This window comes from Cnephaeus nilssonii (assembly GCF_951640355.1).
Source record: "Cnephaeus nilssonii genome assembly, contig: SUPER_18_unloc_1, whole genome shotgun sequence".
Classification (NCBI taxonomy): Eukaryota; Metazoa; Chordata; class Mammalia; order Chiroptera; family Vespertilionidae; genus Cnephaeus; species Cnephaeus nilssonii.
Window position 1 is genome coordinate 32,848 of NW_027645572.1, and position 12,047 is coordinate 44,894.

General features: G+C 47.0%; 1 protein-coding gene across 1 annotated transcript in view; it reads left to right on the top strand.

The window, feature by feature from the left end:
• Positions 1 to 4,351: 4,351 nt before the first annotated feature.
• LOC307114380 (recQ-like DNA helicase BLM) overlaps positions 4,352 to 12,047 on the top strand; it is a 79,924-nt gene continuing 72,228 nt past the window's right edge. Inside the window, exon 1 of the mRNA XM_079800974.1 lies at positions 4,352 to 4,446. The gene's annotated coding sequence lies outside the window, so the exon portion shown is untranslated. The remainder of the gene's footprint in view (positions 4,447 to 12,047) is intronic.

Below are 12,047 nucleotides of genomic sequence, written 5' to 3' on the forward strand. Positions count from 1 at the left end.
CTGTTTTCCTCGAATGCCACCTACGCAGAAAACAACCTGTGTGAAGTTAAAATCAGATCACCCACACAAGAATAAGGAGTACTGATTGACTGCAAGGCTCTGTAGTAGGTCGCCCGCCGCTTGCACTTGGCAGAGACTGAAACCTGAGGCAAGGGGAGGAGCGGGAAAGCTGGAGTGAAAGGAGGAGGGGTGTGTGACATAGTCCACTGTATTGCACGAGGTGGAGCATATTTGCTCCCCACCCCCCACCCCCCGCGCCCCGCGCCCCGCGCCTCCCCGGACCCCCTGCCTTGGAACAAAGTGTAGGGGGGTCTGTTGGGGGTGGGCCCCCCTCGATTTGTTTGAGGGTTAGAAAAGCGGTTGCCAGTCAGGTGGTGCATGACAAGAACGGGTGTCGGGTGTCATCGTCGTCACCGCCGCCAGGGTGGCAGGAACGTAGGGTCGGTCGGCCGCTGGGGTAGGGGTCAGGGAGGGCTTTAAAAGCTTCTCTCTCTCTCTCTCTCTCTCTCTCTCTCTCTCTCTCTCTCTCTCTCCCCTAGAATTCAAGAAGGACAGACTTCCATGATGCGGCTGAAGGGCTGTCGGTTAGGAATTTCCTTGAAGCGAACACGGCCCTCACTGGGCCGCCGCCAACGCCAACGCCAACGCCAACGCCAACGCCAACGCCGCCTGGAAACATCCCTAAAGGGTAGATAGTAATAGAAATAGGAACAGTAAGCATTGCAACGTGTTTTCTGGGGTTTTGTGCCTTTTAGAGACAGATAAATGCATAATGCTGTGATAAGCTTGCAACTTCACCAGTGCATTGTAAGCTATGTAAATGTGGAATCATGATAAGAATGTACTATTATATGCGAGCTGTACATTAAAATGAATAAACGAATGAAGGAACCAACGCACGAACAACTAAGTGAATGAATGAATGAATGAATAAATAAATAAATGCATAAATGCAATCTTTATTTCCTGTGGTTCCGCCCCTTGTCTTCAACCACTCATCTCATCTTGCTCCACCCCCACCGCCAACACCTTATCTTTAATCGCTCCTCTCATCTGCACAGACAACTGGTCAACCCAATCACGCTAATCCACTGCCAGAGACCAAGGAGTCCCGGCACGGGCATCTGGTCGACCCCCGCCTCCCCCGCGGAGACCCAAGTCCCGGCAAGGGCATCTGGTCGACCCCCGCCTCCCCCGCGGAGACCAAGTCCCGGCACGGGCATCTGGTCGACCCCCGCCTCCCTCGCGGAGACCCAAGTCTCGGCTGGGTCCTGGGTTTGGGTGAGGCCGCGCGCACCTGGGTCCAGGTGAGGCCATGCGCCCCCTGGGTCCGAGTGAGGCCACGTGCCCCTGAGTCCGGGTGAAGCCGTACCCCTGGGTCCGGCCGAGACCAAACCAGAGGGAGTCGGACCTGCATTGCCACCATTTGTCCACCATCCAGAGCTGGGGGGTCAGTGCCGACATGCACACATAAGGAACTGGTGGACATTGATATTGGGTCTCAAAAGAACTGTTGGTCCAGAAAGAAACTCACTGCAGACTGATTCATTTGCCTGTCAGCATAAATATTATTGCTCGTCTCACATTCAGTTCTTATAAGTATATCTCTAGTGACACATGATCTCGCTCATCTAGGGGAAATGATGAACAACATAGACTGATGAACAAGAACAGAGCCAGAAACAAGGAGGCATCGATCGGACTATCGGGCCTCAGAGGGAGGGTAGGGGAGAGTGGGGAGAGGGGGGAGAGATCAACCAAAGGACTTGTGTGCATGCATATGAGCCTAACCAATGGTTAAGTTCAACAGGGGATTGGGGCATCCGTGGGGAGGGGTGTGGGATGGGAATGGGGGGATGAGGACAAATATGTGACACCTTAATCAATAAAGAAATTAAAAAATAAATAAAATAAAATAAAATTAAGCACAGTAAGAGACTAACAACAATAAAATAATAAAATAGGACAATTATAACAACAACAACAAAAAACTATCTTTCTTCTTTGGACGCCTTCTTGAATCTACGTGCAGCCCCTTTCTCCAGAATGCTGAAGCCTTTGTAAGGCTGGGACCAGAACCCTGGCAATACCCAGTATCCAATATTAAAGTTACTGACTCATCTCTCAGGTGTAAGGACACCTTCTGGAGCCCATGTGTGCTCCCATAATACCCGTCCTGGGTGCTCCCATAATACCCGTCCTCTTTCCAATGGCTTATGTTGTCATTATTAGTGTACAAGTGTCTGCCTCTTTCACAGATGTCTAACCCACTGTATACCCCATTAGGAAGTTCTCCAGTGTCTAGCACAATGCCTGGCAGTAGAGAAGGGAACAAAGCTGAAGGACAGAGAAGAAAAAGGCAAACAGAGTGTTTGGGCAGTGTGTGGAGCAGGCAATTTCAGCTGAGTGTCATCCCTCTGTCAATGTAAGAAACATTTAAATCTGTAAAGAATTTTTGTGAGTTTATTTGAGCCAAACTGTCCACAACTGCCGGGAAGCAAAATCTCAACAGATTGAAATAATGGCACTTTTGCACCTTATTTTTATACATTACAATCAAAAGAGAAGACTTAAGTGGGTTATAGAAATTCAATGGGGATAGATTAAGGAGGCGGGAGAAAGCCAAGTGGCAACTTCTGGGGTTGGATAAAAAGTAATATGACAGAGACATCTTTTACATAGGTGGATACAGAATAGTTAACAATTAACGTACTAATAATGAGAGGATTTATGGTCTCCACTCGGGTGCATTGGTTGTGTCCAGAGGGGTCTGGAAAAGGAGTTATCCTGACATTCCAAAGGTATGTTATGGTAGGTGCAAAAAAAAAAGACAATAGCCAGGCTTAATTACGGTAAAGATTGACTTTTATCAGGGAAGATTCTGGCCTAGGACATGACTACCTGCCGTAAACTGCTTTTAGTTTAAAAGTTTTAATTTCAGACCATCCTTTGTGGTTATTTTAGGTCCAGAGTGTGCAAGGCAGCCCTGCAGGCCTCCCCTGAGCTTGTCAGGTTAGTATGTGGCCCCTTTTTATCCACACCTGGTTGAATTCTGAGAGGGTCCTACTTAATGTTCTAAGTGGTATCCTTTTAAGTCTAAGTGTTAATGCCTTTATTCTTTTGGGAGATTGTTCATAGCTTGTACCTTGTCTCTATCCTGCTTCCTATTTGGCCATTTTGCTATTAAAAATCTGCGGAGCCCGGCCAGCGCGGCTCAGTGGTTGAGCGTCAACCTATGAACCAAGATTGGATTCCTGGTCCGGGCACATCCCTGGGTTGTAGGCTAGATCCCAGTAGGGGGCGTGTGGGAGGCAGACCATCGATGTTTCTCTCACTCTCCCTTCCTCTCTCAAATCAATAAATAGCTAATTTTTTAAGAAATAAAAAAAAATCTGCTTAAGTTACTCTGCTTTTTGCTTTATTCTATAACTCAGCGTGTTTTGTTTGGCCGCATTTTTGGGGTAAAATTTAAAAACTGGCACACTTCACGCATAAAAAAGAAACATTTTCAGTTTTTCTTAAAAAGAGAAAGAAATAGCCAAAACCGGTTTGGCTCAGTGGATAGAGCGTCGGCCTGTGGACTCAAGGGTCCCGGGTTCGATTCCGGTCAAGGGCATGTACCTTGGTTGCAGGCACATCCCCAGTGGGGGGTGTGCAGGAGGCAGCTGATTGATGTTTCTCTCTCATGGATGTTTCTAACTCTCTATCCCTCTCTCTTCCTCTCTGTAAAAAATCAATAAAATATATTTTTAAAAAAGAGAAAGAAATAAAGGATTTTAATAAACAAAAGGCAGAAGCTCTGGCATCCCAGGGCCACATTCTCGCGTGGCCACCATCAGCGGGAACCACAGCTTGGCTTCTCACTCAGGGACTGTACATGTCCTTGGAGACATCTGAGTTTGCGACCCCTTTTCCTGTCAATGACAACTTACAGTTGCGGTGGGGCAGCGCCCGCGTTACTAAGGGAGTGGAGAGGAGAGAGCATCCGAGGCTCAGATGGAGGATCAGAACCTCTGCCTGTGGGAACTGGCAAGTCTCAGGCCCTCCTCCAACCCGGGGCTCCCAATCCCACCGCAGTCCGCGGTCCCGTCGCCTGTTTTGGGCGAAGAGCCTTTACCAACACCAGGAAACACAACAAAAACAGAGCACCCGCCAGCCCCGGAAGCCGGGGTTTTAACCGTAGTCACCTGACCTGACATTCCGAGTTATGATTGGGCGTGGGGGACACGTGATTCCTCAGCACCTGCGCGGCGGCTCTGCCCCGGAAGCGCACGGGGGCGGGGCCAGGTACCACGGCGCGACGGCATTGGTCGGCTTTCTCGGGACGCATCCAATCGGAGCCGGCCGACTTCTGGCGCGAAGTGAGCTGGCGTGCGGCGCACGGGCTGAGGAGCCGGCGCGGGGAGTTTGGACCGTGGTTCCTCCAGCTCCGAGCCTGAGGGAGAGGTGAGTGCGGCGCGCGGACCCAGGGCCGGCCCGCCCCGGCTCGGCTTCCCGGCCCTGCTGGAGGGGAAAGCCCCGCGGGCTCCTCCGTTGCTCGGTCCGCTGAGCCCTGTCGTTTCGCGGGCAGCCTGGGCGAGATCCTAGACCCAGACGGTTCCCTGAGAGAAACAGGCCCGGGGCGGAGGCGAGCTGTGCCGGGGTGGCCCAGGGTGTTGGGGCCGAGCCGGCCCAGCGCCCATTGTGTTCTCGTTGCGGGGAGACCCGTGCCCACCGTGGTGTCTGCCTCGGCTGAGTCACCGGCTAGGCCCGGCCCCATTTTCCTCCTGAGGAAAAAGCAAAAACGCTGCTCTGTCCTGTGGTCTTCCAAGCCTCCAGTCCGCTGCCGTGTTTTGAGTGTCCGCCGTGTGCCCCGTGCGTGGCACCCGTTGTCTTACGATTGTCGCTTCGCAAAACCCCAGCCCAGGGAGGCGGGTCAGGTGCCCGGGTTCGCGTCCCGGCTCTGTCACGTCCCAGCTCCGTGATTCCGCTGTTACTTCAACTTTGTGCCTCGGTTTCCGTCCGTCCTGTGCGGGAAAGGATCCCTTCCAGATGGTTTTGTTTTGGGTCAGGATTCAGTGATTTCGTCTGTGCGGTAAATGCCTCCGGGAGTATCTGGTACACAGCAAGCGTTCTATTTGCGTGACTCGGAGAAGTGGGGCACATTGCCCTCCCCGAGCACCGGAAGCGCAAAGGTTGTTCCTGCTCCGAGGGCTTTTGGAGAGAATTTGAACCAAGGGTTGACTTTGACTCCAAAGCATCTTCCTCAACATGGGGCCCTTGGGTTTCTCAAAACTTGGGCCAGCCCTAACCGGTGTGGCTCGGTGGATAGAGCGCCGGCCTGCGGACTGAAGGGTCCCAGGTTCGATCCCGGTCAAGGGCATGTACCTGGGTTGTGGGCACATCCCCAGTAGGAGGTGTGCAGGAGGCAGCTGATCGATGTTTCTCTCATCGATGTTTCTAACTCCCTATCCCTCTCCCTTCCTCTCTGTAAAAAAATCAATAAAATATATTTAAAAAAAGAAAAGAAAAAGGAAAAAAACAACAACAACAACAACAACAAAAACACACATACTTTAAAAAAAAAAACACAAAAAAACTTTGGCCACCTGAAGTCCCGAGATGGAGAAGGCGCCTGCCAGCTCCCCGTGCCACCTGGGTAGATGGCACTCCGGTGCCCCTGTCAGGTCCGAGGAGCAGTCCTGGGAGAGACTGCGTGAGGGATCGGTCAGACATTGCGAAGGGGAGGCGGGTATTCTGTGTGGGGAATAGCAAATAGAAGGAAAATGCACCGCCATGTTGTTAGCTGGGCGGCTGTCAGGAAGTGGTTTGTAGTCCACTGGGAGGAGAATTTCTGGAGAGGTGGCTGTTGCCTTCGTTGTGCTGATGAGGAAACCCAGAGTTAAAATGCTGGTTCAAGATCCTAGTGTTAGGTGTGTCATAAAGTAACAACATGCAGGGAAACTACATCCACTTTAGAATAGTCAGGATGATCTATGAGAAGGGAGGGAAGGGAACAGGATAAGGGGAGTGAGTGAAATTTTAAATATACTTGAGCCCTGGCTGGGTTGCTTAGTGGTTAGAGCATCTTCCTGCAGACGGAAGGGTCGAGGGCACATACCCGAGTTGCGGGTTCCCCAGCCTGGGTAGGAGCGTGTGCTGGAGGCAACCAGTCGATGTGTCTCTCATTTCCATGTCTCTCTCCACCCTCATTCCTCCCTTGCACTCTTTAGAATTCAGTGGGAAAATTACCCGTGGGTAAGGATTAAAATAAAATAGATAAATAATATATTTGAAATGTTTTATACTTTAAAAGAGAGAAATAGGATAAAAATTAACTTCTTAAATTTGGTTGGTAGTTACATGGTTATTCTATTTTCTGTATGTTTGAAATATTTAAAACTTTAAATATATGGTATAAATAAACATAAATACACTAGAGGCCTGGTGCATGACATTCGTGCACTGGGGGGGGGGGGGGGGGAGGAGTGTCCCTCAGCCCAGCCTGCGCCCTCTCGCAATCCGGGACCCCCTTGGAGGACAAGCCGGCAGACGGACATCCCCCAAGGGGTCCTTAGCCCAGCTGAGGAGGCGGGAGAGGCTCCCACCACCGCTGCTGCACCCGCCAGCCATCAGTCCCGGCTTCTGGCTGAGTGGCGCTCCCCCTGTGGGAGCACACTGAACACCAGGGGGCAGTTCCTGCATTGAGTGTCTTCCCCCTGGTGGTCAGTGCACGTCATAGCAACTGGTTGTTCCACCGTACGGTTGATTTGCATATTAGGATTTTATTATATAGGATATGTTAAATAGAATTACATTAATTATATATTAATTTTAGTACGTATGTATTCTTTATTTTTTTGATATGTTTCTTTTATGGGAAGAAAAGCTAGAACAAAGAGGTTCAGAGAAATTGCAAACTACTTTTTGGGTACTAAATGCTGAAAGCCACTGTGGGTCTTCATTGCCTGATACCAATCATTGCACAAGTCTGTTGCACAAATGGTGCATAGACTACCCTTCCACCCTGCTTGGGAAGTTCTGCTTGTTTCAAGCTTCTTTTATATTTCTAAACGTAATAAGTTTAATTGCTTTGTACTCTTAGGCTTGATGCTGTTTGCTTCTGATACAACCAGTTCTCTTTCTTCTTCTTCTTTTTTTTTTTAGTCCTCACCTGAGGATATTTTTCCATTGATTTTTAGAGTGGAAGGAAGGGGAGAGAGAGAGACATAGTTTTGGGGGAGACACATCTATTGCACCCACCCCAACCAGCCAGGAATCGAGCCTGCAATTGAGGTACATGCTCTTGACTGGAATCGAGTCTGCGACCTTCCAGTGCACTGGCTGATGCTCTGACCTCTGAGCCCAACCAGCCAGGGCTAGTTCTCATTCTTGTTTCCTTGTGTGTTTGGCTGTTTTTGTCTGTGTTTGGTACACTGTCTTGAAAAATTTTAGACATTATTTAAGGCCTTGTATAAAGGTGTGTTCTTCCAGAGGTATTTTTGCATTTGCCTCTGCCAAGTGCCTAGGAATTAGGATCACTATAATCTAAATTCATGGCTTGAGGGGTGTGTGTGTGTTAATGACGCAGGTATAAAAATTGGGTTGAAAAGTTTCTTGGGCTTGTAGTTTCAGGGTCTGTCCCATTTAATCCCTCAGCAACTGGTAACTTTACTTATACACAGACACCTGGGGATGGAAGTGGGGGGTTAATTTGGGTCTACCTTTTCCTAAACGATATAGTTCTTTTTGGTGCTAGTTTTATTTTTATGATATGCTTTTATTGACTTGAGAGAGAGGAAGGGAGAGAGAGAAATATAGATGTGAAAAAGAAACTGATTGGCTGCCTCCTGCATGCTCCCTACTGGGGATGGTGCCCACAAGTTGGGCATGTGCCCTGACCAGGAATCAAATCTGTGACCTTTTGGTGCACGGGACAGTGTTCAACCAACTGAGCCACACCGGCCAGGACTGTGGTGCTAGTTTTACAGGGAATGAATACTTCCCACGTTTGGTGGTCCCTAACTTTGATTCAGAGCATTCTTTCCTCCAAGGTTATCAAAACTGATGCTCAGATTCTCAGGATTAGACAGCTGCCCTCGGGAGAAAAGGAACTTCAGTGCTCTCCTTACTTTCTGGGTTCCCACTTTGATTTAGATTTTGACCTGATCATTTTTTAAGTTTTTTGTCAGAGATTTGATGTACTTAATAATTTTCTGTTTTATCCAGCAATACTCTAGAGCAGTGGTCGGCAAACTCATTAGTCAACAGAGCCAAATATCAACAGTACAACGATTGAAATTTCTTTTGAGAGCCAAAATTTTTTTTAACTTTATTTATTTATTTCACAGGATTTTACTTAAACATATTTTTTCCCCCACAGAAAACATTTCACATTAAAGATTCTTACAGTGGGAAAAATAACAATTTATTATTTAAAGTTTTATATTTGTGGTTATTATTTTGGGACAAGTAAAATGAACACATTTGAGGAGTTAAGTCTCAGTTTAGAACATGTAATATTTTTTAAATTAATTTCTTTATTGATTAAGGTATCACATATTTGTCCTCATCCCCCCAGAGAGCCAAATTTTTTAAACTTAACTTCTTCTAACGCCACTTCTTCAAAATAGACTCTCCCAGGCCGTGGTATTTTGTGGAAGAGCCACACTCAAGGGGCCAAAGAGCCGCATGTGGCTTGTGAGCCGCGGTTTGCCGACCACTGCTCTAGAGCAACTGTCAACAATCCTTTTCTGTAAAGGGCTAGATAGTAAATATTTTAGGTTTTGCAGACTCAACATTCTCTGTCATAACTACTCATCTGTGGTGCTGAGGTAGCCAAGGGCAGTATATGAACAAATGGGCATAGCTGTGTTTCAGTAAAACTTTATTTACAAGCACAGGCTGCAGGCCAGATTTGGCTCATGTCATCGTTTGCCACTTACTGACCCTAGAGTATATGGCTTACTTATGAGCATTTGTTAAATATTGATTCTTTGCCCTATTTTGTTGTTTCTGTCCTTACACATTAAACATGTTTTGGAGACTAGGCATTTCTTTTTTTAATATAATTTTTATTGTTGATAGTATTACAGATATCTCCCATTTCCCCCTTTTATCCCCCCTCCTCCCAGCCCCTACTACCCCCCCCCACAGGTTTTCATTTAAATTATTATGCATTTAATAAGATTATAATTCTAAATGCTAGTTCCCACTGCAGTGTTATTTAGTACTAGAGGCCCGTTGCACGAAGAGATTTGTACAATAGGCTTTCCTTCCCTTGGCTTCCAGCACCGGTTTTCCTCCGGCACCCGGGACCCAGGCCTTCACTCCGGCCAGATTCTGCCTTCTTTGTCTTTGCTGCAGACTCAGGCTGGAGTCTGCAGTCTTGTCTTCACTGCGGTACTCCACTCCTGTAGATCCCTTCACCCCCTGCCCTCCCTCTCATAGCAGGCGTCCTGCCCCGCCTGGCCACTCCACCATCTTTGGCCTTCTAATTTGCATACTCACTCTGATTGGCTGTGGGAGTAGCGGAGGTATGGTCAATTTACATGTTTGTCTATTATTAGATAAGATTTTTGTATTGTGCTTTTGTCAATTAATTTCCGAAGCATTTTTGTTGAGTTTTGTGAAATATTCTTCTGGTGTTCCAGTTGGAATTTTGTTAAACTCATAAATTAATTTTCAAAAAACTGTTGTCTTTATGATATTCAAACCTTTCATTTAAGAGCATGATATATTTATCCAATTTTTTTTTTAATTTCTCTCAGTAACACTTGGTCATTTTTGTCATATCATGAAGATGTATGCCTTTGCTAGGTTAATTGGTAGTTGTTTAATATTTTTCATTGTTACTGTTAATTGAATGACTTTTATTTTATTTTATTAAATCTTTATTGTTCAGATTATTACAATTGTTCCTCGTTTTTCCCCCTATAGCTCCCCTCCACCTGGTTCCCACCCCACCCTCTGCCCTTACCGCCCCCCACTGTCCTCATCCATAGGGGTACGATTTTTGTCCAGTCTCTTCCCGCACCCCCCACAGCCTGTTCCCCCGAGAATTGTCAGTCCACTCCCTTTCTATGCCCCTGATTCTATTATATTCACCAGTTTATTCTGTTCATCAGATTTTTTATTCACTTGATTTTTAGATTCACTTGTTGATAGATATGTATTTGTTCATAATTTTTATCTTTACCTTTTTCTTCTTCTTCCTCTTCTTAAAGAATACCTTTCAGCATTTCATATAATACTGGTTTGGTGGTGATGAACTCCTTTAGCTTTTTCTTATCTGTGAAGCTCTTTGTCTGACCTTCAATTCTGAATGATAGCTTTGCTGGGTAGAATAATCTTGGTTGTAGGTTCTTGCTATTCATCACTTTGAATATTTCTTGCCACTCCCGTCTGGCCTGTATAGTTTCTGTTGAGAAATCAACTGACAATCGTGTGGGTGCTCCCTTGTAGGTAACTAACTGTTTTTCTCTAGCTGTTTTATATTCTCTCTTTGTCTTTTGCTCTTGGCATTTTAATTATGATGTGTCTTGGTGTGATCCTCTTTGGATTCCTTTTGTTTGGCTTTCTGTGCGCTTCCTGGACTTGTAAGTCTATTTCTTTCACCACGTGGGGGAAGTTTTCTGTCATTATTTCTTCAAATAGGTTTTCAATATCTTGTTCTCTCTCTTCTTCTGGGACCCCCATAATTCTGATGTTGGTACGCTTGAAGTTGTCCCAGAGTCTCCTTACACTATCTTTAATATGTTTTGATTCTTTCTTCTTTTTGCTTTTCCAGTTGGGTGTTTTTTGCTTCTTTGTATTTCAAATCTTTGACTTGATTCTTGTGATCCTCTAGTCTGCTGTTGGATCTCTGTATATTATTTTTTATATCAGTCAGTGTATGCTTAATTTCTAGTTGGTCCCTTTTCATATCCTCGAGGGTCTCACTAAATTTATCGGCCTTTTCTAGAAAATTCTTGAAAAACCTTATAACCGTGGTTTTGAACTCTATATCCAGTAGTTTGCTTTCCTCCATTTCTTTCATTTGTGACCTGTTTCTTTGTCTCTGCATTTTGGCTGCTTCGCTGAGTTGATAGAGTGGCTTTGTGTGCTAGGTGTCCTATAGAGCCCAGTGGCTCAGCCTCCCCAGTTACCTGAGGTGGACACTCTTGGTGCACCCCTTTGTGGGCTGTGTGCACAGTCTTGTTGTAGTTAAGCCTTGATTGTTGTTGGTATCACTGGGAGGAATTGACCTCCAGGCCAATTGGCTGTGAGGATCAGCTGTGTCTATGCTGGGAGAACTTCTGTGCTGGAGACACCCTTATGGGGTAGTAGTACTTGCTTCAGTGGGGCTTTGGTGCTCACTGAGTCTGCCTCCTGAGTGTGTCCCTTATGGATCTGAGGAGTTGTAATCTGGATGGTCCTACTCTGACCCCTGGGTACACTGGCTCTTGGATCTCCAAGGAGGTGCTAATTTAGCCTCTGCCTGAGGCCACCCAGCAGGAACTACAGAGAGATCTGCAGATTCCTCTTCTTAGTTTGGGTTTTGGAGTTGCCCAGATGAGCCCAGCTGTGAAGCAATGCAAGCTGCTGTGGGGCCTTGGGCCTTCTTTTGGATGTTCTGGGTCTCTCTGACTCAGCTGCAGTTTGTTAGGTAAGTTTAGATTTCAAAGGACCAGGCCATTCATATGCAAAAGCCTCTGCGCACAGCTTGGAGGGGGCGGAGTCTCAGGGCGGAGAAAACAGCAATGGCTTCCCATCAGCCCTGCCCTAAGAGGCCCCCGGGTCTTAGTTTCTATCCCTTGGTAATCGCTGCAAGCACCTCTGAGAGAAAGCCGCCCTCAAGTTCTGCCCGATGCCAGACAGTCCAGTTTCTTCCTGTATGAGTCTGGGTCCCCAGAGTCTCTCCCGGAACTGGAGTTCAGAGCAGTCGGGGGCTTGTGTCTCCCTCCCGATTGAGAAAGACAACCACATTTTCAGTTGCCAGCCCCTTTCCACGCATGTGCCTCCTCCGTACCTCTGCACTTTGCTTCCGCAGCTCCTCTGAGTCTCAGTGTGCTTTTCTCTTTCCTTCT